The 25,773-nt window shown below is 46.7% G+C and overlaps 1 protein-coding gene across 19 annotated transcripts in view; it reads right to left on the bottom strand.

Annotated features, from left to right (window-relative positions):
* The window catches only part of LOC131418750 (ral-GDS-related protein-like), a 122,973-nt gene that overhangs the window by 15,868 nt on the left and 81,332 nt on the right, over positions 1-25,773 (bottom strand). For 14 of the 19 annotated variants that reach the window (XR_009223008.1, XR_009223002.1, XR_009223004.1 and 11 more), the window contains exons 1-2: positions 14,499-14,593; positions 13,917-14,406 (exon numbers count right to left, since the gene is read on the bottom strand). The exons of 3 other annotated variants lie outside the window; for them this stretch is intronic. The gene's annotated coding sequence lies outside the window, so the exon portion shown is untranslated. Of the gene's footprint in view, positions 1-13,916; positions 14,407-14,498; positions 14,594-25,773 lie in introns of those variants that run through there. 2 more of the 19 variants (XM_058563389.1, XM_058563390.1) reach the window with 1 other exon arrangement.

Genomic DNA, 25,773 nt, shown 5'->3' with positions numbered 1-25,773 from the left:
ATTATCCCTGTGGGCTGGTGTCACATGTACCTAAGGCACAAAATTAGAGATGGAAGAATAACAAGAAGGGGTGACAGGTAGCACAGAACACCACTCAAAACAGGCCTGTGTTCTAGCAATTTTATATTGGAACAGTCACTTCCAACTTGGCCTCATTTTCAGGTCAGCATCATGAGGGGGTTGAAACTAATGGAAATTTAGATACTGCCACCCTGTGGCATTAAACCATTCAATTGTTTCCTGTTTTATGGAGAATGAGACCCAAGTGCCTCATCTTGGCCTATGAGGTGGGCAGCCTCCACAGTGGTACCCAGTAAGCCCCACCCATGGTATAGCCATCCCCGTGGAACCACTAAGTAGTTAGTAACTGGCTTCTGAACATAATAACAGCCAAAGTGATCTGATGTCTTGTCTAAATTTTAACAACACAAGTCTCTCACTTCCTCTTACTCCGTCTTTCATGCTCCATCTCTCTCTCTCTCTCTCTCTGTCGAATCCCTGTAGCTGAGGAATCAAATACCAGTGTTTTGGGACTGCCCAATGTGGAGGCCTATAGAGGAGAGAAGCACAGGAGTGCCCAGGCCAACAGACAGAAAGAAACTTAGACTCTCAGTCCAAACTGAACCCTGAAGGCTGAGAGTGACCTTTGGGGCTAGTCCTCCCCCAGTTGAGCCTCAGTTGAGGCCACAGCACCAACCTGTTCAACTCACTGAGGCAGAGGCACCAAGCTGAAACGTGCCTGATTGCTGATCCACACAAATTGTGAGATAGTCAACATTTGTAGTTTTGAAATGCAAGGTTAGGGGCAATGAAGTTAGAGAGGGAAAGGTAACTGACACAGCCTACCAGGCCCTGGCCCTACCTTCCACCCCAGCTCCTGTTCTCTCCTCCCAGCCTCCCTCCAGCTGCACTGGCCACATTTCTAACCTCCTCTGGCCAAACTCACTTCTACCTGTGAGACTCAGGACCAGTGGTGTCATCCCCGTGACACACTGCTCCCAGACCCCTGAAGGGCTGGCCCCCTCTTGTCATTCTGGTCCCAGAAAACGTCACCCCAGTGAGGCCTTTCAGACCCTCCTACCCAGTGATGCCCAGCCCTCCCTCACGGCCCCCTGCTGTGTTTCTCTACAGCACTTGCTCTTTTCTTGCTCCTGTTTTTGCTTTTGTCCATTTCCCCTCTAGGCTGTGAGCTCCTGGCAGGCAGGGACCACTTGGTCATTTTCATCCTGCACTTTGGCCCACCAGGGCACCTGGCACAGGGTGAGTGCTGAGTGCACAGCTGCTGAATGAGTACATGGGAAGATCTTGCACCCCGCCCCCTGCTTCTGACCAACTGTGATTGTGGAGATGAACACTAGAAATAGGAGGTACAAGTTGTTTCTGAGGCAGAGGGACAGCCAGAAAGACCTCTGCTTGACTCTTCTCTGCTCCAGGAGGTCAAGAAAAGTTCAGTGGACACCGTGTAAGTTCCAGGTTTACAGGAGAAGGAAAGGCCTTGATGTATATGTATATTATGTAATGGTTACCAAAATAAGTTTAGTTAACATCAATCACCAAGCAAACATAAAAGATTTTTTCCTGGTGATGAGAAGTTTTAGGATCTACTTTCTTAGCAACTTTCAAATGTACCACACAGCAATGTTAACTCGCATAGTGCTGTATATCAAGTATATCTCAATACAACTGAAAAAAATAAAAACAAAATCTAACTTGCCACCACTGACACAAGAGGCTTCCCGCCCCCTGGTGGCCAGCACTAGCACTGCAGCCCTCACCAAAACTCCACCAAACAGAAAGGAATCATTCTTCAGATGTCCTCAAGGCAGAGGCTCTCCAGGGTCCCAGAGGTAAAGGAGCAGGACCTGTCGGCTTCGAGAGAGTGGGGTGAACCTTGGGAGCCTACATATCCCCCCATCTTGCTGTCCCCCACCAGGTGTCTTCTTCATTCCTGAGGCATCCAACCTCAACCAGGACAATGACTCCCCCCTGCCTCCAGATGAGGACCCCGAGGATCCAACAAGAACTGGTTTTCTCCCTCATCTCTAGACTTGGGGTCCAGTGCTCTGGCATCTTCTTCCTTATCCCCAGTTCTCATCCACCCATGCCCCCATGTCTCCTCAGTTCTAAATGATCTCAAGTGGGTGGAAAGCATCTTCTCAACATTTCAGAGCACAGTAGGTCATCAACAGAGAACCTAGTCCAACAGACACATTGCAAGTGCATGGAACACTTGGAGTCACCTGCTGGATGCACTCCATTTTATACAGGAGGACCCTCACTGAGGTATTCTCTCCTGTTCCCAATGCCTACACAAGGGGAGGATGGACTCATCACAGTTCTGGGTGCCCACAGAGGTGGACTGCAGGATCCCAGTCCTGTGCTCGCCAGGCTGGGCCAAGGATGGGTCTGGAACAGACAGATAGGCAGAAACCTAGGAACCTTAGGGATTCCTCTGCCCATCTCTGGGCATGTATCTAGGAGAACGAATGCCATGGTCCCCTGGGAGAGCTGCCTCCCATCTCTCTCCCTCCTGCCTCTTGTCACTTCCTCTGGGTCAGCTCTTTCTTGACTGCACTTCCATGGCCCCCACATGAGAATTCAGTGTGAGTGGGGGTGCCTATGCACATGCTATGATGAGGAGAGGAAAATGACCTCATATGGAGAGGGGTGGGCAGCAATCCTCTAAGATCTTAATGCCTCTCATTGCCAAAGGAGACCTGAGGGAAGGGGCGGAGCCTTGGCCAAGGAAGCTGGAGCTCTGTCTAGTCTTTGGGACTCGGACTACCTCCTGTGGTCTGGGCTAGTACTTGCCTCTTTCTGGGCTAGTTTCCCAACTGCACAGTGAGGGGTAAGATGTGCAACAGCACAAGCGTGTGCTCAGCCAGGACAAGTCATCAGGCCCCATAGATACATTAAGTATGTTTTAAGTGTATTGAAGACATTAATATTGCTGTGCAATCATCACCACGATCCATCTTTAGAAGTCTTTTCATCCTACAAAACTGAAACTCTATACCCATTCATGAATAACCCCCCATTTCTCCTCCTCCCAGCCCCTGGCAAACACCATTCTACTTTCTGTCTCTCTGAATCTAGCGATTTCAGCAACCTCATAGAAGGGAAATCACACAAGGTTGTATTTTTGTGACTGGCTTATTTCATTTAGAGTAATATCCTGAAGGTTCATCCACGGTGTGCCATATCTTAGACTTTCCTTCCTTTGTTAAGGATGAATAATATGCCATTTTATGTATATACCACATTTTGCATATCCATACATCCCTGGACAGATAGCCTAGCCGGGCCCAAAACCAAGCCCAAAATAAAATGGGGCCCCAACCAGACTTTTATCAACGGTCCCCTGGAGACTACTTTCTTAAGCCACGTTCCACATATTTACTAAGGATCTAGTTTTGGGCCATGAGTTCTTTTTCAGAAACTCCGTTTTTCCTCCTTGGGCAAGTTTCAACTGGTTTGAACCAGTGAGACCACAAGACGGCTGGCAAGACTTAAACCATCACTGCTGCTTGAGTCAAGTGACTGGAGGATGACGTAGGGGACCAAGAACTCAGCTGCCAATCATGTTAAGGACACTGCCTTTTGAACGTGGGATGTATGACAGAACATGAAAATCTACTTGCGCAAAATGCGTAGGACTGCCCCCAACCTCCCGCACCCACTCCTTTGCCCTTAAAAAGCCCTTTCAACGGCCCATTGGGGAGAAGGATTTAACCTTTGGCTCCTGTCTCCCTGCTGGCCAACCTCGTAATAAAGCTTTTTCCCTTCTACAAGAGCGGTATCTCATGGTTGGCTTAAGGGGTGCATTGGGCAGCGAGCCCTTCCTCGGTTATGATACTTGGGTGGCTTCTATGTTTTACCTATTATGAATACTGATGCTATGAATATGGCTGTTGAAATATGTTTTGAAGAATATGCTTTCAACTCTTTGGGGGCATATATACCCAGAATTGAAATTGCTGGGTCCTATATAATTATATTTTTAATTTTTTTTAGGAATTGCTATACTGATTTCTACAGTAACTATATATTTTATCTTCCCAAGACAGTGCACAAGGGTTCCAACTTCTCCACATCTTGACCAACACTGGTTCTATTCTTTTTCTTCTTCTTCTTTTTTTTTTTTTTTGGATGCCAACTTTTTTTTTTTTTTTGATCGATGAATGTGAGGTGGTCTCTCACTGTGTTTCTGATTTGCATTTCCCTAATGATTACTGATGATGAGCATCTTTTCATATGCTTATTGGTTATTTGCAGATCTTCTTTGAGCAAATGTCTACTCATGTGCTTTGTTCAAATTTGATTTGGGTTGTTTGATTTTTGTTGTTGAGTTTAGGAGTTCTCTATCTATTCTGGATATTAAGCCCTTGTCAGACACATGGTTTGCAAATATGGTCGCCCATCCTGTGAGTTGTGCTTTTACTGTTGATAATGTCTTTTGAGATACAAAACTTTTTAATATCCATGAAGTCCAGCATGTGTATTTTCTTATTTTATTGGCTGCTCCTTGGGGGTCATATCCTCGAAATCATTACCAAATCCTATCTTGTAAAGTTTTGTCTTATGTTTTCTTCTAAGAGTATTATAGTTTTAGCTCTTACATTTAGGTCTTTGATCTATTGGGAATTAAGCTTTGTATATGGTGTTAGGTAAGGGTCCAAGTTGATTCTTTTGCATGTAGATATCCACATTTTCCAGCACAACATGTTGAAAGGGCTTTTCCTCTTTGAATAATCTTGGCACCCTTGTCAAACATCATTTGATCACATGGGTGAGGGTTAATTTCTGGGCTCTCAATTCTGTTTCCATTGGTCAATATGTCTGTCTTTATGCTATGACAATGCAGTTTTGATACTGTAGATTTGTAGTAAGTTTTCAATCAGGAAGAATCAGTCCTCCAACTTAGTACCTTCTTTCAAGATTATTTTTGGTATCTGGGCTTACTTGAGATTCCATAAGAATTTTGGGATGGGTTTTTTTCTATTTCAGCACAAAAAGTCCTTGGGATTTTGGTAAGGACTGCACTGGATTTGTTGATCTCTTTGGATAATGTTGACATCGTCACAATAAGGAGTCTTCCAATCCATGGTGATGGGATGTCTTTCATTTCTAGTAGTGCCGGGTGGTTGTTCAGGTTGAGGGGGCGGCACTCCTAGAGGCAGTCGTGCAGAAACCCACAATTCCTCCTCACTGTGCCTTCACCATTTCCTTAGAACTCATCAACCATCAACAGAAGAGAAAATGCATGTAAAATGCATGTGGGAAATTTGCAAGGACTGGATGTGCCAGTCGGTGCGCACCCAGGGTCTGAACCCGGGCCCCCAGTAGCGGAGCATATGCACTTAACCGCTAAGCCACTGGGCAGGCCCTGGTGTCTTGTTTTAAACACATGACTTCTGTTGGTCCTTGATTTCCCCAGTTACACCCCAGCTGTCCTTTCACTGACCATTGTTGGTCACACACCCACTGCACCTGCCTCCAATCCTTCCCCTTCAACACCGTAATCTCACACAGAGTTCCTCCCGACACTATCATGGCATCTCCCACCACACGTCCCCTATATCTTCCATACAGCCATCAAGAGGCTTCACAAACACCATCACCATTTATGTCCAGTGGGCTGAGAGGGCTGCCCGTGCACTGGGAATCAGGAGTCACAGGGTCTGTCACTTGGCCTCCAATCACATACTGTACCCCAGATGAAGGGCTTACCCTGCGGAGACACTCACTAGTAGCCAACTCCATCGAACAACAACATCTTTGACCCAGGCTTCCTTCAAAATTATCCCCCCACTTTCTGCCCCAACTGCTCCTTTAGGGGTCATTTTGGGGCAGCCTTTGAGGCCACCTTGGTGATTTTGTGCCCAGGCCCAGACAGCTCCTGGCCCACAAACGCTTTAACCATAACCTCTGAAATCATATAGCACAGGTAGCCAGTGAATGGGTGCAAATTACTGGTTTTACCTCAAGACACCTAAGGAATATTTCACACCAGGAGTATCCACTTTTGGGTTTTACTGTGGGCTGATATCACAAGGCTCTCATCCAGTGAGCTTCTCTCTTCCCCAATCCCGTGAACAGCTTTCTCCAGGCTATATTGTGCAATGCATTATTGTCTCTCTCTCAGCCTGCTTCCCTCAGGTCGCAGGTCCCTTGAGTTTCCTGCCCTGACTAGCTACCACCAACCCATAGAAACAATGTCAGTCCTATAGCACTGGGTGTTCAGTTCTACTAGGATTGACTGACTGGACTGGGCACAGGAGTGGTGGCCCTACCCACACAAAATAAGGAAACTGAGGCAACTAAGAGGTATCAACAACCTTAACACAACATGGACAACAACTCCATAAGAACATATCCTAGCCCTTGAACAACAGTCTCATGAGTCTCTCGCCTAAATGGTTTTAGAAAATGGCCTGGCCCTAGACTGTCTATACCGGCCAAGGAAGGAGGGGTTGGTGCCTTTCCTAGAACCACTTGCTGAGTGCACATCAACAGAGAAGTTCAAACCTACCTCCACCAAATGGCCCAAGAGGTTAAAATATTGCATAATATTACCCAAATCTTTGAATAGATACCAAAGTCCCCTGAGATCACTGACCTATTTTCATGGCTGGTCTCTCCAAGTTGGGGACAATGGAAATGGACTGGATTTTAGATTGTTGCTTGTATAATCATAGGATTTGTTACTATAGCCCTCGTCGGATGTTTACTCTCTTGGCTACAACCTGCCATACTCCTAATAACTCCATTAATTACACTTATTAAATATACTAACCAACTTAAAATTAACCAATACCCTGATTAACTTAAAAAATTCAAAATTTTTATGTGGAAAATCTGCTTAACGTAGAATACACCGTTTTAAGCATTTCAAAGTATACATTTGTGTGGCTTTTAACACAATGATTATGTCGTGTGGCTATCACCACTATCTAATTCCAGAACATTTTCAACACCCCCAAACAAACCCATACTCATTCACACTCTATTTTCTGCTAACCCAAGCCCATGGAAACAACTCATCTGTTTTCTCCCCCTATGGATTTCCCTATTCTGGACATTTCATTCAAATGGCATCATGTTATCTATTGCCTTTGTGGATGGCTTCAGTGAGCACACATGTTTCAAGGTTCACCCATGGCCTAGTATGTAGCAGTACTTAATTCTTTTTTATGGCTTATAATATCCTATATTATGAATAGGCCACATTTGGTTTATACAGTCATAACTGGATAGTAATTTGGGTTTGTTCCACTTTTGGACCATTGTGAACACTGTTACTTTGAATGTCTATGGGCAAGTTTGCTCTTTTGGACATATCTACCATGGGCCTCTCCAGGTCAATGGTAATTCTAGGTTTAAGATTTTAGAAAATGCCAAGCTGTTTTCTGCAGTGGCTGCATCATTTTACTTTCCCACCAGTAATGTATGTGGGTTTCCCTTTCTCCACATCTTTACCAACATGTGTTATTTTCCATTATGTTGAATATAGCCTTCATTTTGAACATGAAATAGTATCACATTGTGCTTTGAATTTGCATTTTCCTAATAATTAATGATACTGAGCAACTATCTTGTGCTTATTGGCCATCTATGTATTTCATAGAGACATGTCTATTCCAGTTGGTTACCCCATTTCATTGACTTGTCTTTTATAATTGAGTTCTAAGAGATCTTTATATATTCTCAAAATAAGAGCCTTCTCACTTATATACGTTGCAAATAGTAGGAGACATCAAAGACCCACTTTTAACAATGGATAGAATATCCAGACAGAAAACAGGAAATAGCAGACATGAAAACATTAAATACTAAATGGAGCTATCAGACACACACAGAACATTTTACTGGACAGCAACACAATGCACACTCTTCTCATGGGCACACAGACTATTTTCCAGAACAGATCACGTGTTAGGTCACAAAACAAGTCTTAACAAGATTAAGAAGACTGAAATAATACCAGGTAACTTTTCTAAACACAATGGCATGAAACCAGAAGTCAAAAACAGAAGGAAAACTGGAACATTCATAATACGTGGAAGTTCAACAAAAACTCTTCAACTTAAAAGTAGATCGGGGGCTGACAGGTGCTGTAGCAGTTAAGTGCGTGTGCTTCGCTGCTGGTGGCCCGGGTTAGGATCCTGGTCACGCACCGATGCATGCTTGTCAGGCCATGTTGTAGTGGCATCTCACATAAAGTGGAGGAAGATGGGCAAGGATGATAGCTCTGGGCCGGTCTTCCTCAGCAAAAAGAGGAGGATTGGCATGGATGTTAGCTGAGGGCTGATCTTCCTCACACAAAAAAAAGGTAGATTAAAGAAGAAATCAAAAGGGAAATTAGAAAATAGCTCAAAACCTACAAAAAGAAACAATAGGGGCCGGTCCGGTGGCGCAAGTGGTTAAGTGTGTGTGCTCCACTGTGGCGGCCCGTGGTTCGCCGGCTCAGATCCCGGGTGTGCACCGACGCACCGCTTGGCAAGCTATGCTGTGGCGGCGTCCCATATAAAGTGGAGGAAGATGGGCACGGATGTTAGCCCAGGGCCAGTCTTCCTCAGCAAAAAAAAATAAAATAAAATAAAAGAGGATTGGCAGATGTGAGCACAGGGCCAATCTTCCTCAGCAAAAAAAAAAAAAAAAGAAAGAAAGAAAGAAACAATAAACACACCAAAACTTCTAGGATGCAGAGAAAGTAGTAGTAAGAGGACAGTTTATAGTGATAAATTTGTACATTATAAGAGAAGAAAGATGTCAAAGAAAGAACCTGACTTACAGCACACAGCATTAAAAAAAGAAAAAATGAAACCCAAAGTTAGCAGAAGGACGGAAGTCACCAAGAGGCAAGTGGAAAAAAATTGAAAGACAGTATGGAAGATCAATAAAAGTAAAAGCAGAGTTTTGGAAAAAATAAAATTGAGAAACCCTTAGATAAAATATCTAGGAAAACAAAGAAAGATGACTCAAACTAAATCACAAATGAAAAAGGAGGCATTACAACGGATGCTTCAGAAAGAAAAAGATCAGAAGAGACTATTCTGAATTAGTGTACACTCATCAATTGGGGTAACCTAGAAAAAATAGATAAATTCCTAGAAACAACCTACAAAAGCTGAATCATGAAGAAATAGAAATCTTGAACAGACCAGTAACAAATAAGCAGATTGAATCAGTAATCAAACACCTCCCAATGAGAAGGGACTTCTCCACTCTGCCTGACCTTAGCCAGCCTGCCCCAGTGCCAGGCTGACTCCTGTGGACCTAGCTGGCTCCCTGCAGGCTTCTGCAAATCCAGGCCCCTGGCTCACCCTGGAGCATGCCAGCTCTGGTGGCCTCAAGCAGCATCCTTGACACCAGGCTCCCACCGGGCTCCTGGGAACCCAGGCCCCCATCTCAGCCTAGGGGCTGCCATCTTAAACAGCCCAAGGTGGCTCTTGTGACCACAAGTGGTGTCCTTGGCACCAGGCTCCTGGTGGGCTCTGGTGAATCCAGACCCTGGCTCACCCAAGGTCCTGCGTATGCCAGGCAGCCACAGGCAGCATTCACAGTCACAGGCAGTTTCTGTAACAGGGCAAACCCAAGACCCCAGTGGGCTCCCACAAACCCAAGACCCCAGGTCACTCCAGCACTTGCTGGCTCCAGCAACCCAGGTAGATTCCATGACACCAGGCTCCCAGGGGGCTGCTGGGAACTCAGGCCCATGGATCACCACACCACCTGCCAGTTCCAGCAGCTGTAGACAGCTCTTACGGAACGAGGCTCCTTGCAGGCTCCCACAAAACCAGGTCCCCAATTTACCCAGGTGCTTGCTGACTCAGGCGGCCCCAGGCAGCTCCCATGGCACCAGGCACCGGCAGGTTCCCATGAATCCAGGCTTCCATCTTGATCCAGTGCCTGCTGGCTTCTGCAGCCTCAGGCAGCTCCTGTGGCCCCAGGATCCCAGCAGGCTCCCAGGAATCCAGACTTCTGGCCTACCACAGCACAAACTGTCTCTCGTGGTGCCAGGCTCCTGGCAGTCTCCCATGAACCAAGGCTCTCAGCTCATCCCAGCACTGGCGAACTCTCATGGCCCTGGATGACTCCTGTGGCTGCAGGCTCTCAAAGAGGACCTGCCAAAACAGGCTCCAGTGGGGCTACTCATGATCTCAGGGTCCCAGCTGTGCCCAGGGCCAGACACAATACCATAGACCCAAGCTTTCCACTCACCCCAGGACCAGGCTGTCCAAGGACTCCAGCAGCAAGCTTGCCCCTGGACACCACCAGATGGCCTACCCAGGACCCCTAGATGGGATGACTGTGAAGGCTTTGGTTTGCTAAAGCCATTCTGTAAAGACTGGAAGAGTTGCCTACTTCCTCAAATTTGCAGACACCAATGGAAGGCCACAAGGATCATGAATAATCAAAGACTCATGACACCACCAAAGAAAAAGAATAAAACTCCAATGACCGACCAAGCAATGGAGATATAGGAACTATGACACAAAGGCTTCAGAACAACCCTCTTTGAGAAATTCATAAAACTCTAAGGAAACATAGATAAACTACTAAATGAAATAAGGAAACAGTGCATGAACAAGTGAGAAGTTCATTATAGAAACAGAAATCATTAAGGAAAAACAAACAGAAATCCTAGAATTGAAGAACACAACGACTGAACTGAAGAATTTAATAGAGAGGTTCTAAATCAGATTCAACCATGTACAAGAAATAATTAGTGAACTAGAAGATGTGTCGTTTGAAATCATCCAGTCAAAGAAACAAAAAGAAAAACGGTACTGCATAGGAATGGGGATAGGCAGTGTGAATTATGGGATACCATGAAAAGAAATAGATAAGCATTATTAAAGTACCAGAGGAGAAGACAGGGATAAAGGAAAAGAGTGTTTACTTAAAAAAAAATAGCAGCTTGTATCGCTATGAGTTTCCCTCTCAGGACCGCTTTTGCTGCATCCCATATGGTTTGATATGGCATGTTATCATTTTCGTTTGTTTCCAGATAGTTTTTGATTTCTCCTTTAATTTCATCAATGATCCATTGGTTGTTCAGTAGCATGTTGTTTAATCTCCACATTTTTGTCACTTTCCCAGTTTTTTTTCATTGTTCATTTCCATTTTCATAGCCTTATGGTCTGAAAAGATGCTTGTTATGATTTCAATCTTCTTAAATTTATTGAGGCTTGCTTTGTTTCCCAACATATGGTCTATCCTAGAGAATGTTCCATGCGCACTTGAGAAGAATGTGTAGTCAGCTGTTTTTGGATGGAGTGCTCTGTATATGTCTACTAGGTCCATCTCGTCCAGTTTTTCATTTAAGTCTAATATTTCTTTATTAACTTTTTGTCTGGATGATCTATCCATTGCTGTAAGTGGGGTGTTAAGATCCCCTACTATTATTGTGTTGTTGTTGATTTCTCCTTTTAGGTTTGTTAATAGTTGCTTTATGTACATTGGTGCTTCTATGTTGGGTGCATATATATTTATAAGTGATATGTCTTCTTGATGGAGTGTCCCTTTTATCATTATATATTTCCCTTCTTTGTCTTTCTTAACCTGTTTTATCTTGAAGTCTACTTTGTCTGATATGAGTATGGCAACACCTGCTTTCTTTTGTTTGCCATTAGCTTGGAGTATTGTCTTCCCTCCTTTGACTCTGAGCCTGTGCTTGTCTTTAGTGCTAAGATGTGTTTCCTGAAGGCAGCATATTGTTGGGTCTTTCTTTTTAATCCATCCTGCCACTCTGTATCTTTTGATTGGAGAGTTCAATCCATTTACATTTAGGGTAATTATTGATATATGAGGGCTTAATGTTGCTGTTTTGTCACTTATTTTCTGGTTCTTTTGCATTTCCTTTGTTTCTTGTCCCATTTGTTTTGGACTGCCAATTCAGTTTGGTTGTTCTGTCTTATGATTCTTCTAGTTTTCTCTTTGTTTATCATATGTGGTTTTGCTTTGATTATTTGTTTAGTGTTTACCTTGAGGTTTGGGCAAAAAATCTTGTGTATGAGATAGTCCATTATCTGATAGCCTCCTATTTCCTTATACTAAGTCAATTCAGTCACTTTCCTCTTCCCCTTAAGTGATACAATAAGTTAGGAACAGATCTGTTGACAAACACAAAAAAGCTAGATCCAGCCTCAGCCTGAGGGACAACAACATAAGAAACTAGTGGAGAGGAAACATTCTTCTCAAACCACAATGAAACAGTCACCACAATGGACTGTGTGCTAAGCCACAGTGAAATCTCTAAAGAGTCCAAAAAGCAGAAATCTATAAGTAACCATATTACGGGACCTTAAAGCAATAAAAATAAAAAATAATCACAAAATATTGGCTCCTCTCCCCCAACCTATCCACTTGAAAATCTGTCCACACTCTTCTAAATCTCTCAGGTTACAGAGGGGATCCAGACAGACAGGACAAACTCTTTAGAAATGAGCAGCACTGAGAGCAGCATGAGGCAAATCCATGGCGTGGAGACTAAGGGACAGAAAAGACACAGCTTCCACTGCAGGTATCAGGGAATATCAACTCTACACGAAGAAGCTGAGCACTTCCCTCCAAGAGCCAGAATAACACCACAATAAAACCAACAACAGCAGAATGAAGTGAGGATTCACGAGGTGGGAAAAACAATGCAGACCTAAGCAATGGAGTTAAGGGCTGGCTCTCTGGCAAGACCTGTAACAGTGAGAAACCTTGCGCAGTCTGACCAAAAGGAACAGACAAAGGCACCAAACTGTACCATCAGGTACAAGAAACTACCGAAACTGCTTTAACGTGATAGGAGAACATAGTGGATAACTCTGATCAAGACATCAGCGGTCCTCAACTGGAGCTGTCCTTCCACCAGAATGCATCTGGAAACACGCAGGATGGGTTTTGTTTCTTGTTTTGTGTTGTCCTAATGGTTGTTGCCCTGGGGGTCCCGGAGATCCTGAACAGCCAGTCACATAGAGCCGTTTCCCTCCTGAAGTGTTACTGACATCTGGGAAGACCAGCACTGATCCAGATTAAATGAACTATGTAGTAGGGAAATGTTTTCCATGGATGTATAACAGGCAAAAGATGGTAACCTCAATACATAAGGAATATCGAGAAACCAATGTTTACAACAACTAAACTGTAAGAGAGCGGGAAAATCAGAAACATAGCCAATAAACACACCAAAAATATATCCAACCTATTCGCACAGGTGGAGAAATATGCATGTAAAGCACAGGGAAGAGTTGAGGAGATTACACACCAAATTTTACTACCAACAAGGAATAAAAGTTGGGAGGTAGGTGAGAAATAGGAGTTTTTACCACTTCTTAGCTTATGTATTTCTCTAGTGTTTTAATTTTTACAAAAGAGAATGTATTCTACTCAAAAAGATGTTTAAAATTTTAAAGAAATTATTAAAATGTTCAAAATGACTTCAGTTCATGGATATTCATTAAAACACGAATGGAAAGAACCTCCCCATGACTTTAAGAGTCTTCTATAACTTTTCTAATAGTTACTATGTCGATTTTATTTCACATTTAGATCCTAACTCATTGGAATTTACATTTGTGTCAGGGATGCAACAGAAGCTGATTTTCTCCTGTTCAAGTGGAAAAACAAGGATCCAGACACCGTTCATTGTGTAGGTCTGGCTTTCCCAGCAGACCTGCAATGCCTCCTTTCCCAGCGACTAAACCTTGACAACTACCGCTGCCTCTCGAGCACCCTAGAACTGGCAGGGTGAGCTCTGCAGCCTGGGCTCCCTGTCTGCAAGGGGCAGCTACCAGCAGAGCCTTCTCCCAAGACAGCAGCAGGCATGCTGCACACAGAAGTGCTCAAGGGCAGTCTGCTGCATAGCAGGAAACCCCTCATGATGAGCAGGCAGTGGGGGAGCCCCGAGCACAGGCACTGACCTCGGCGGGGGGCAGCAGGCTGCTAAGGCAGGGAGCCCCCTCCCTTCAGCTCGTCCAGCTCCTCCTGCAGCGTGTGCACCTGGCTGTCGGCAGCTGCCCCTCTTCAGCTCGCCATTCTTCTCCACCTGCTCCCACAGGTGGCACACGTGCTCCTGTTCCCCCGGGAGCAGAAGCAGTAGGAGTGCAGCGAGTTGAGGAGTTCTTGGGCCCCCAGTGCTGACAGGATGACCTTTCTGAGAGACGTGGGGCCGGTGTTGCTGTGCTTGCTCTGCACAGCTTCTGTGTCTGGCTTTAAGGTGACATCTGTTGGAGGGTGGAGGGGCTCTGGGAGGCTTTCTGAGGCATCATTGTGAATGATGAACTTGGGGGTTCTGGGCCAAGCCCTAGTCAGGCACAAGGCTGGTCCCTCTGCAGCTGGGCTCCACATCTCTCTTCAACCTCTTTCGGTCAACAGCCTCGTGGGTGACAGATGGCCTTTCTCGAGTGTGCTCTGAGAAGAAAGTGTGAGAAAGTTGCCAGCCAATAAATCTGCACACCCCAGATCCTGAGGGATAAAGTCACCCACGGAAATGCCACTCTTACCTAAGAGACCCTGGCAGGGAAGAGGGGGGTCTCATTGTCAGCATCCATAGCAGACATGTTTGCATCTCCCTGGCTGCCTGATGTTGTGGAGGCCACACTGTCTCCTGCAGTTCCTTCCAGAGACTCTGCACCTGCCCCTGACTGGCGGCTTTCTGGGCAGCCCTGGGTGCAGGTTCACCCTGCACAGTGGCTCGCTTCAACTTGCGGGAGCCCTGCTAGGCCCTCAGGTTTTCCCTCAAGGACAATGATGAACCTGCAGCTCCTTTCCCATCTGCTTCACTCGCATGTTCCTTAGGTCCCTGGTGGCCTCCCTGGTGTCCTTTCTCCTGGGGCAGCCACGGACTTCAGCCCCCCCTTCTCAATCAGGTGGAAGATGGAGGGCACGGCCATGGCTTGAGCATGTAATACTGACCATCCAGCCTTTCCAAGAGCTTTTTTTGGTGAAACGTTCACTACAGACGAAAGAATGTTTAGTGGGGTCCAGTCATCCCTGTGAACAGCTTTTAACCACTGAACCAGACATTGAGCCCTTTATGTGGAGCCTGCAAGGATAAATGAAAAAGTAACTAGAAAGAAAGGATTAAATGTCTACCCCTAAAATAATCAAGTATAGAAACAAAACAAGTGTTTTTGGGAACACCGACACCTGTAGCCAATTTACCCATTTAAACCTTTAGTAAAGATTTAAGAAGCACCTTCTGCTTGCAAGTTATTACTGGAATAGAAAGATGAAAGACCCACTGTCTACCTTAAGAAACTGACCATCTAAGGCAGAGGAGGAAGAAAGGTGAATACCTCCTCCCAGGCTGTGGTAAGTGCCCTGTAGGGACACAGACACTCGGGCAGATAGCACAGGATGGCATCAAGACAACAGGAAAGGCTTCAGGAAGCCTCAGAAATAGTTCCTAGAAGCTCATGGTTACCCAACCCTCCTGCTGTCCATGGGACGCAGTGCTAAAACGGCGAGGGTTGGTCCCCCTATTTCAAAGCCAGGCCAGGTGTCGGACAGCAGAGCCTCCCAGGCACTCAGCGGGGCGTCTGGCCCCAGCTCTGCTCAAGTAGCTGAGGTATGCAGGACTGCAGCCAGGAGAAGGTCAGCCCCAAGGGTTGTGGTTGCATGTTCCTCCTGTCCTCCCCCTACCAGGAGGAAAGCTGTTCCCTGTACAAAGCAACAAGCCCCTGCAAGGTACTGACCAAGACACTTCATCATCTCTTCTCCTCATTAAGGTAAATTCTCTATTTAGACCAAACTCTGCACATGGGGGTTTGGGGGGTCTCTCTCAAGGGCTTTCTGCTCCACCTGAGGTCATCTAGCCCCCCTGAGTCCGCTGTGGACCAGGCCAGGTGGATACTAGGTCCTCAGGGAGTTCCAAGCAACCTGACCTTCTAACCTTTCTCAAGGCTTTGTGACTAGTTACCAAAGGACCCCCACCTCCTTTGCCCCCAGACCACGTTAAACAATGACACATGCCAAGAGCAACCTTCACTGCAGTGCTTTGCCTCATTATCAAAAACAGTAACAAAACTTATGGGACACAGGCTCTGAAGGAACTGTCAAGAAAGCAGGGTGGCTGACCTCTGAAACAAGCTCACATTACTAGTTCTTTGGATAGATTGTAACAACTCCCGACTTAGAACAAACCACTGTAAACCTGTAGAAATAATTCTACAGACAAGTGGCATTCAGCTCTTTCAAAATACAACAAGAATCTGCAATGCAAAACAAAAGGATCTGCCAGGAGATTTTCAAAGTAAAATGTGTTCAGTGCACTGTTTTGGGACCTCCAGTGCGGAGTCCGCAGGAAAGGACTCACTGAACTGGCTGAATTCCAGAAGCCCTCATGAAGGGAGCAAAGCCAGGGGACAGGCAAACTCCTCACCATGCTGTCGGAGCCCAAGGAAGAAGTGAAGAGAGGAGCCCCTTCCCAGAGTCCCCAGGGTAAGCCCCCGGGTGAGGAGTGGGCCACGCCCTCCACCACCCAGGATGCTGTCAAATGCAGAGTCCACTGTCAGATGCCTCTCCAGGACTCACCTCCAGTGCAGAGCCACCTTTCCCTGCACTGCCAGGACCCGTCTAGTAAGAGCATCTGGGAGGTGCGTCCATCCCGGAGGTACAAGCGGCTTTTGCTCAGCCACATTCCTGATCACAGAGATCAAGGCAGGCTCACTGCCATCAAAAGAGCAGAAAAGTCACAGCAAATGCCAGAAGATAGTTACCTAAGGAAGAGCGTTTCCAGAATACCCTGTTTCCCGACATTGTAGGCCTCAGCCCAAATCAATGGAGAGCACGGTGGTCATGGGGTGGGACTGAGAGGGTGATGGAGGCCATAAGGTGGGTGCTGGTGGCCATGGGGAGGCCGTAGTGGCCCGAGGCACTCAGAGCAGAGATGGTGGCACAGACCAAGGCCACACAGTGCCCGGTGCTGACTCACCTGCTGGAATGGCCCAGAGGGCCTGAGCACAGAGTGCCGCCTGCCTCAGGCTGAACCTCGAAGCAGGCTGACCAGGCAGTAGGATGGCATTGTTTTTAATTCCTTTTTCCTTTCCTGGCAGCTGCAACGTAAGTTTACTGAAATCTCAGTTTGGGAACGGTACAGTAGACTAGTAGGCAATATTTCAATGGTTTGTGGCATCTGGCCACTTAAACGTGAGGTGGCTGACTTCCAAAGGAGCATGTTCAGCAGATGTATTTCTGGTGACGTTTGTTTAAAAAAGATAAAGAATCAGACAGTGATGCACTGTTTGCTGGGGGCACATGGTGGGGGAAGGAATAGAATTATTTACTTCTCCATCTGTTCTCAGGTTATTACCGCTTACATACCTACGACCATTCCCAGGAAAGACTTGGTTAAGGTAGAAAACACAGCTTAATATCAGTCATATTACCTTAGATATGAAAGTCATCATAGTAAAGTCAGGAAAAGACATGCGATGAGTGGTAATGAGACACGGAAGGCTATTTCAAAGTAGAAAAGGTGTTTGTGTTTGAAGGCCTCTGTTGATGCTGATAAGAACATGTACGGTATTTGTAGGATGGGGTGGGGAGTTTTCTTTCTAACATGATGCTGTGCGTCCTTTTAGGGCTGATTAATGGATCAGCCTCTCCTGTCCCCTGGTGTTCTTACAGATTCCGCCTCCCTTGCCCAAGGGTTAGGCAGTTCCTGGTAGTTTTTATAGTTATCCATTCATTAAACTACATTTCTTATTGAGCGCAAGGTTTGGTTCATGCATTGTCCTAGACCCTGGTGCCAGAGAAGTGAGCAAAACACAAAAAGCATGCCCTGGGTGACGTTCTAGATGTGACACCAATGGTGTGGCTCATGTGGGAGAGTGATGTGTGCCAGGATGGAGGGGGGGTGGAGTTGTAGCCAGGAGAGCCAGGAAAGGTCTCACCGCAGAGGTAGATTTTGAACAAGCTCCAAAAGCAGTGCAGGAGGAAGAGCAAGTGGCCTGCTCTGGGAGCAGCAAGGAGGCCAGTGTGGCCAGGGCACAGCCGGTGACGGCAGCAGGAGCTAAAAGCAGAGTTGTGATTTTGGCCCAATCGTCAGCCCTTGTTGTTCATAATGAGGACTCGGGCATTGATTTATTCTGAATGAGATGGTGACCCTTTGGAAGGTTTTGAGAGCAGGAGTAACATGGCTGGACATAGGTTTAGCAGACTTGATCTGGCTGCTCTGTTGAGAACATACCACAGAGGGGCCGGGGCAGAGGCAAGGAGACCAGTTAGGGTGCTGTTGCAATAAGCCAGGCAAGAGGCCTTGGAGATGTAGGTCAGGGTGGGGAGAGGAGGTTGAATTCTGGGTGTGTTTGGAGATCGAGACAGTAGGACTGTGTACAGATGGGAAGTGGTGAGGGGTGGGGCTGGGGAGGACTTGAAGTCGGTGCTGAGTTTATGGCCTGAGTCAAGAAACTTAGCTGGGGAGACTTGGGGAGGTCCTGCTTGATGGGGAGCTGTGGGAGTTTGGTTTTGGCTGAGTTGACTGTGAGATTTATAGTTTGTCTGTGGCTCTTTTCAACGAGAGGAGAGCAGAGAATGGCCACCTGGAATCTGTCGTATGAACTCCCTGTGCCCCTCCCAGGCTCTCTCCTGGCACAGACATCCTATGGGAAGGCCTTGGAGTGGAGGTTCCTCTGTGCCAACTTTCTTGGGTGTTCTGGCCTGTTTGCACTGCCCCTCCCTGGGTTTGTCACCTTGAAAAGATTTACTCACTTAGTGGAGCCTCAGGTTTTCAAAAGTTAAAGTTTATGTAATCAGTGGGCTTGAAAAGCAGTATAAAGTATTTCCAAAGACGCAAGAACTTGGTAAATTTCAGAAAAAAAAAGATTCTAGTATTACATTGTATGTGTTAAAAATTCTTGTTTCCCTTTCTGCCTCCCCTGAGCATGTGTAGTCATATTGTTAGTTCTGTTCTTTTCCTTGTGTTGCAGTATTTTCAAATGGAATTCCAGGGCTTACAATTGCACAGCAAGTTGTAATATGATTAATTGTTTATAAAACAATGTCTTTCCACGGAAATAGTTAATTAACATTATTTTCTGAAAGTAATAAATACATGTGGCTTTTCTTGTTGAACTAGAAAAATGCTTTACAACTTTCTTCTCTCCTTTCCATTAAAGTGTAGGTTTGTGTGAATTTGCTGGATTCTTCAAACACTGGGTTTGCCATTTACAAGGTCACTGTGGTCCAAAGCAACGTGACTGGGAGCAGAGGCCTGGGGTCAGGGTCTCTAAGATAAGCCCCCCTTGAGCCTGCACAGAGAAGTACTTGAGGCCCACACGTTCTTCCTGGGTGTCCTCCCTGCTCATACTCACTGCAGAAGGAGGCTTTCTGCTGAGAGAAGCTACAGAGCCCTGGAAAGCTGGGAAGGCACCTGCACAGGGGGAGGGAGTTGCTGCCCTTCCTGAGGTTGTCCCTTTGCTTCCCTTGAGCCTGTGTCTACACGTAGGGTGGAGTTTTACACCCACAGTGTAGGGGCCCCGCAGAGTGTAATTTGTTCACATTGAGAAAGTCTGTGTATGTCAGGAGTTCTGTGTCTGGATTAGAGTTTATGAATTTAGGGTTCATTTGAGTTACAACATTAAACTGCATCCTGTCGAGAGTCTCCTCACTTGTGAGAGTGGAAGCTGAGAGAGGGAGCCCTTCTTTTCCTTCCCAGGCAGGGGAGGGTGTATGAGCTCCCAGAGTCCATTCCTGTGGCTGTTCAGGTATCGCCACCCTTCTGCACCAGGGACTGACCCACTCCAGGGCTTCTGTCTCTACCAGGAGTGTTTAGAATGTGTTTAACTTTCTGCATGTGGCTTTCCTTCTGTCCTGTGGGAAGCAGGCAGCTTATCTGTGCTGATCCCAATATTTGTGTTTCTTTGCTTTGGATTCCTGTATCGATTGAGCAGTGCAGCCCTATATTTCTGGTTTCCCTTAGCTCTTTGTAATTTTATTTCCTGTATGAGAAATAACATTTTGAGTTTCTTGGGATTAAAAATGTGAATTGATGGAGAGATATAATGTCAGTAAGGCAAGAAAATTGTAGAACTAAATAGAGTTTTTGTTTTTAGGCAAGAGAATCTCAAGATGTGAAATGAATGTGTTGAAGTTTTCAGGTGCATTTTCATTTTTACATCAGTGTTTGCATGTGCTTGTCCCTAGAGAACATTGAGATTTAAAAAGCTAAAACAATGGAATTTCTATTTTAATTGATGTGAAGAAAATTAATCAAACTAATCCCACTATGTTTAAGGATATAATCCCAAACCCCTCTTGCATTATAATGTGCCACTGACTCCTGAAAATCCTGCCTGTGTGAGACGCAGTGGAGGACAAACTAGGATGCAGCTTGTCCTTTTACTTAGCGAGAGATATGAAAATGTCATTTCGTATGGTTACTCTTTTGTAACCGTTAGTGTGCTAAAGGAATTAAATCTTAGAATGGTTTCCTATGTACAGAAGTTTAAATTAAAGAAAAGCTATGAAATGGGAAAACATGGTATGTGTAAATTTCTCTATTTATATTAGATAAATCTGTAAGATAGAAAAGTCTAACCTCAGAAGAGTCACTGCCAACACTTCTGGGTCCCCTCCAGCCACCCCCAGTGCACAGTTCTGATCATTCTTGAGCTTCCTGTTGGTGTTTCTTTCTATAAAAACAAGCCATTGTGAATGCATATTTTTGTACGCATGTTTGTCCTTGCAATGAGCGGTCAGACACTGCACTTTTTGATGTATGCTGACAGCTTACTCCTCCCTCTCCCTCTTCCTCTCGTGTCCACACCTGGACAAGCTGAGGAACAAGTCCGGAGGCTCTGTTCTCTGACATTGGCTTTGGATCCAACCACACAATCCCTGTCTGTGTGCAGAAGTCTTGCCCTGGTCTCAGCCCTGGCAAAGATTTTTCGCTTTGACCAAACTTTAGTCAGGCCCCTGAACCTTCTTGTATGCCTGTCTGTGCACTTCCTTGTAAAATCCAGTTTTAGCAACAACCTTGCAAAGTCAGTTTAACCAGAACCCACTCACGAATGTCTGATCACACTTGAGATCTGCTCAGGCTCCTCCTCCTCCTCCACCATCCCTCAGGTGGTGTCTGATCACGCTGGCCTGTCTCTGGTAAGAATCCTATTAGGTCAGGTTAGCCAGAAACCCCAACACTTGAGTTTCTCTTAGTAATTTTCCATCCCCTGACCCCCACCATGCTGCCTGGCTGTGAAAACCCACTTGCCCATGCTGCATTTAGAGTCGAGCCCAACCTCATTTCTCCCCCGCTGTGAATCACATCACAGGGGTCTCTGCGTATCACAGTGGTTCTGAATAAAATATGCGTTACCATCTTTGACAAATTTCATTGAAGATTTTTTGTTTAAAACACCAAACCACAATAAAAACCCAGGCCAGACTCCTTTCCTTGCTCCCTCAAGCCATTTCAGAGCTGCTTGAGATTCTGGCCCTGCTCTCCTCGGAGACCTCTATTATGTGAGTCATAAGACTTTTCCTAACTTCTGTGTGTGTGTGGAGGGGGGCACACACCAGCATCAGTCTCTCCATGGGAACAACAGCACTTGCCAGTGAGCAGTCATATTTTGAAAGGCATCTCTTTCTCTGAGTAGTAGGTCTCAACAGTGGGCTTAAAATACTCAGTGAACCGTGTTGTAAACAGATGTGCTGTCATCTGGGCTTTGTTCTTCCATTTGAGAGTTGACTTTAACTTAAAGTTACCAAATGCATTACCCTTAACAAGAGAGTGAGCCTGTACAAAGGCCTGGGGGTGGATTGGATGGGGAGGGGAGAGAACAGGCTCAGTTAGAGGACCAGAGTTCAGAGTGTGAGACAGGAGTTGGAGAAGGGGCCAGAGCAGTCAATAACAGCACAGCAGCCAGGTCAAGGCCCTGTGCACCATGTCTGGGAGTCAGGAGCTTCTAATTGCAGTCAGTGGGGGAGCCCCACTTTTGCTTGGATCTCTGGGGGACAAGAAGACAGTGTCTTACCACGTCTGATTGTCCACAGCTACCAGACCCTGGCCAGGGAGCATGAAGCGCTGATGCAGGAGTACCTGCACCTGCTGCAGATCGTGGAGGCGAGAAGACAGTGGCCAAGCAGCTACGGCAGCAGATCGAGGATGGGGAGATCAATATCGAGCGGCTGAAGGCAGAGGTGACTGCTGGCTAGGGGTGCAGAGGAGGCTGGCCAGGGGACACAGGGCACAGGCCCAACACCTCACACTCCAGGCTCCTGCAGGACCAGGGGGCACATGACGGGCAGGGGGAGCAGCTTCCAGTCACAGCTATGCCAGCCTCGAAACTTAAATTTAGTGATGCTGGCAGAGTGGGAAGAGCTTTAGTTAGATCTGAGTTCAGATCCTACCTCTGCCACTTGACAGTTGCAACCTGGAGTATATCCCCCCATCCTCTGTGCCTACATTCCTTCATCTATACAACAGCCTTTTTATACTTGCCTGGCCAGGTTGTGAGGATTGAGTGAGGTTATTTATGGGCGAGTTTTTAGTTACTTTTCTGATGACCACATTGACTAAGCATTCCCACATTATCAGCTGGAGTCCAGGGACACAGAGTCCCAGGTAGGTCGTCATAGTGTGGGATCCTGGCTCAGTTCCAAGCATTCGTTCCTTCTGCCTGTTTTAAGAGCTCCTACAGGGGCTTACCGCGCATGAGTCTGGAGGCCACACTGCTCCTAGGTTAAGCCTTGTAGAAATTCACTACTCAAACTGTGGTCCATGAAGCAAGAGCATGTTGGAAATGCAGAATCTCAGGCCCTGCCCAGACCTCCGGAATCAGAATCTGCACTTTCACAACATCCCAGTCGATTGCCATTTACATTAAAGCTTGGGAGGCGCTGGCTCTCTGTCCCTTAGACGCCCCTCACCAGCTGTCTACCCCAGCACCGAATGATGTGATTGCCTCTCCCCCCTCATCTCACCATGCTCACCAGATGTTCAGAGCCATTTGGCCACATCACACGAGGACCGTGGACTCTGAGCTGAGGATGGGAAAATGGAAACATAGATTCTAACGAGGGTCGGATGCATGATTTGTAGGGCCTGATGCAAGGGAAAAATGCAAGGCCCTGGGTGGAGTCGGGGAAGTCGACCTCCCCTTCTCACAGCCCACCAACCCACCCATGGCAGACAGGCGACCCCCCAATTTCAACCTCCAACCTCCTCTAACCTCTGTGCCATGATACAATTGGTACCTAGATGAGGGGTGGGCAAGATGCCCGTGCTGAGTCACCCACCTAGTGCCAGACACTGTCTTCTCACTCTGCCCTGAGACACCATCGGGTGTGCACTGCACTCACCCTTTCTGCACCTACCCCGAGGCCCCTGCAGAGGGTGGAGGGTGACTCACAGTGGGAGGTGTGTCTTCCTGGCTGACTCAACCCATTTCCTCCCAGACAGAGGGTAGACGAGGTCATGGTTCTGGGGTTTGGGGAGCGAGCAGCTGAGAAACCATCCCAGGGAGGCAGCAGGAGGCAGTAACACATGAGGGCTGAGGCTCCACGCCCCTGGGGAGTGCTCCATTGTTCCATCAGATGTTACTCGTGAAAACAAATTCAAAGAGAAATGATTAAGAACTTCAGGGTGGCAACTGCAGAACTTGAAGCCCCAAGCATGGGGCCTTCTGAGCATAGGACCCCATCACACGCCCTTGAAGCCAGCTCTGCCTGGAATGTTCAAAGATCCAAAGTTTCCAATTCCACCTTATGGTACCGCTGCCAAGCTCTGAACTAATGGTCACATCGGCTTGGAACTTGAGCTCGAACAAGAGTTTAAGATTCCACACACCTCCTCTACCCTGCACCAGGCACTGTCAGACAAGCTTCCTTAGTCAGTCCCCATAGCCATCTTCATAGGATCAAAAGATGAAGCAGGTTCAGAGAACTCAAGTCACCTGCCCAAGCTCACACAGCTGGGAGGTTGCAGAGCCAGGACTAGAACCCAGGTCTGAGTGTCTAATTGCCAGTCTTGCCACTCGTAGCCTCTTCTCACATGGCTCCTGGGATGGGGGCTTGTCCCATGTCTAAACCATCTGGTTCATTCTGAGATCTATCCTAGCCCTACACATATCCCTGAAGCCAAGTTGAGTCCTTGTTAGGGACCAGGGAATAGGTCTAGGGACCAGCACCAGATTAGTGGCTTCATGATCAAGGGTGTCATTCATTCACTCAATCACTCGTTCACTAACTGCCTAAGATCAGCTGACCACTGCCTCATCCTCTGCCCCAGGCTCCTCTTTCCCCATCACTTTGGGCTCCAACCAGTGTCCCTGGTCATGAGCTGTGCACCTCTTGGCCTTGGCACATGCTGGGGCTTCTGTTTGGAGTGCTCCTGCCACCCCCATGCTTTCTTGCCTGGTGGAATCCTACCAAGCTCGAATGCCTCCTCCTGGGGACTCTCATCACAGAATGTGCTCCACGTCCCCTGTTCCCTCGGCTTTCCCACCCTCAGCATGCCACGTCAGAGCCAGGTCCTTGGGTGTCTGTCCCCCATCCAGCCTGGTTGGACCTCTTTGAAGGCAGGAGTGTCCTTTATCACTGTGTCCTTTCTGCCGCGCACATAGTAGGTACTCTGTAGGGGCTTGATGAATGAATGGACATCAGGCTCTGTGGTAGGCAGTAAGAGATGGAAGTTTCTACACTTAAGGTCTGATTGTGGTAAAGTGTGACTGGCACCATAATAGAGCTTTCGGTGTGAACCCAGGTAGAAAGTGAGTCACTTTATGGCCAAAGAGGGTGCGGGTTCATGTCGCATATGACCTTGAAAGGTTTCGGGGGTTGATAGGCCAAAGAAGGGGTGGGTGCAAAGGGCAAGGCCCTCTCTGGTGCTGGAGAGCACCAAACTGGTCAGTTTTGAGTGAAAGTGTATGTGTGTATGTGTGTGTGTGTGTGTGTGTGTGTGTCAGTGTGGCATCAGAGGCCTTTTTGGTGGGAATTTGGAACAACGTTTCCAACTGAGTACATTACTCTCCAGGGCAAAAGATTTCTTTAAACAAGACTTTAAAAGATCAGCTTGGTAAAGCTTTCTGGCTATAGTCTCTCTCTTTCTCTCTCTCACTCTCTCTAACACACACACACACACACACACACATACACATCCTGCAGGGCAGAGGGCAGCTGTGTGCTCTGGAGGGGCTCCAGGAAGGTGAAACAGAGCACATTTCCCAGGAAGTAGGCCATCAGGTAGGCAGGAGGTGCCAAGGAGACAAGTAAGTGATGAGTGACGCCCATGACAAAGACAGAGTGTCTTAGAACGTCAGAGCTGGGAGGGATCTGAGAACTCTGATGTCCACGGAAGAGGAAGGGACTTATCCAAGGTCACTCCAAGGTCACTTCCAGCGCTGGAATCCAGGCTTAACCTTGGGTCTCCTGGCTGTAGATCCTTGACCTGTACCTGCCCCACAACTGATTCCTTCCTTGCTGGGGAGATGGGAGATGGGCCATCTAAAAGGTGCATGTTCAGGCACCACTGTGTCACCTGGATGGCATCAAGCTCTCATGGTCCACCTGATAGCCAGAAAACTTCCCCAAACCCCATCCCACATATTCCTGAGGATTTTCAGGGTCTTCCATTTTCCTAGCTATGTCTGGTTTCCAATTCTGCTCTCCTGACTTCTAATATCACTTCTCACAGTGGCTGTCTTCACTCAGTCTTGACTGCTCCTTGCCCCCGTGTGGTCACTCTACGTGCCCATCAGGTGGAGCTAGATTCTGCTGCAATTACAAACAGCCTCCGAATCTCAGTGGCATAAACAACAAAGATTGCTTTCTCTCTCA

Source organism: Diceros bicornis, chromosome 19, assembly GCF_020826845.1.
Source record: "Diceros bicornis minor isolate mBicDic1 chromosome 19, mDicBic1.mat.cur, whole genome shotgun sequence".
In the NCBI taxonomy this organism is placed as follows: Eukaryota; Metazoa; Chordata; class Mammalia; order Perissodactyla; family Rhinocerotidae; genus Diceros; species Diceros bicornis.
The sequence above is the reverse complement of the archived record's forward strand: the minus strand, read 5'-3'. Positions and strand labels throughout refer to the sequence as shown.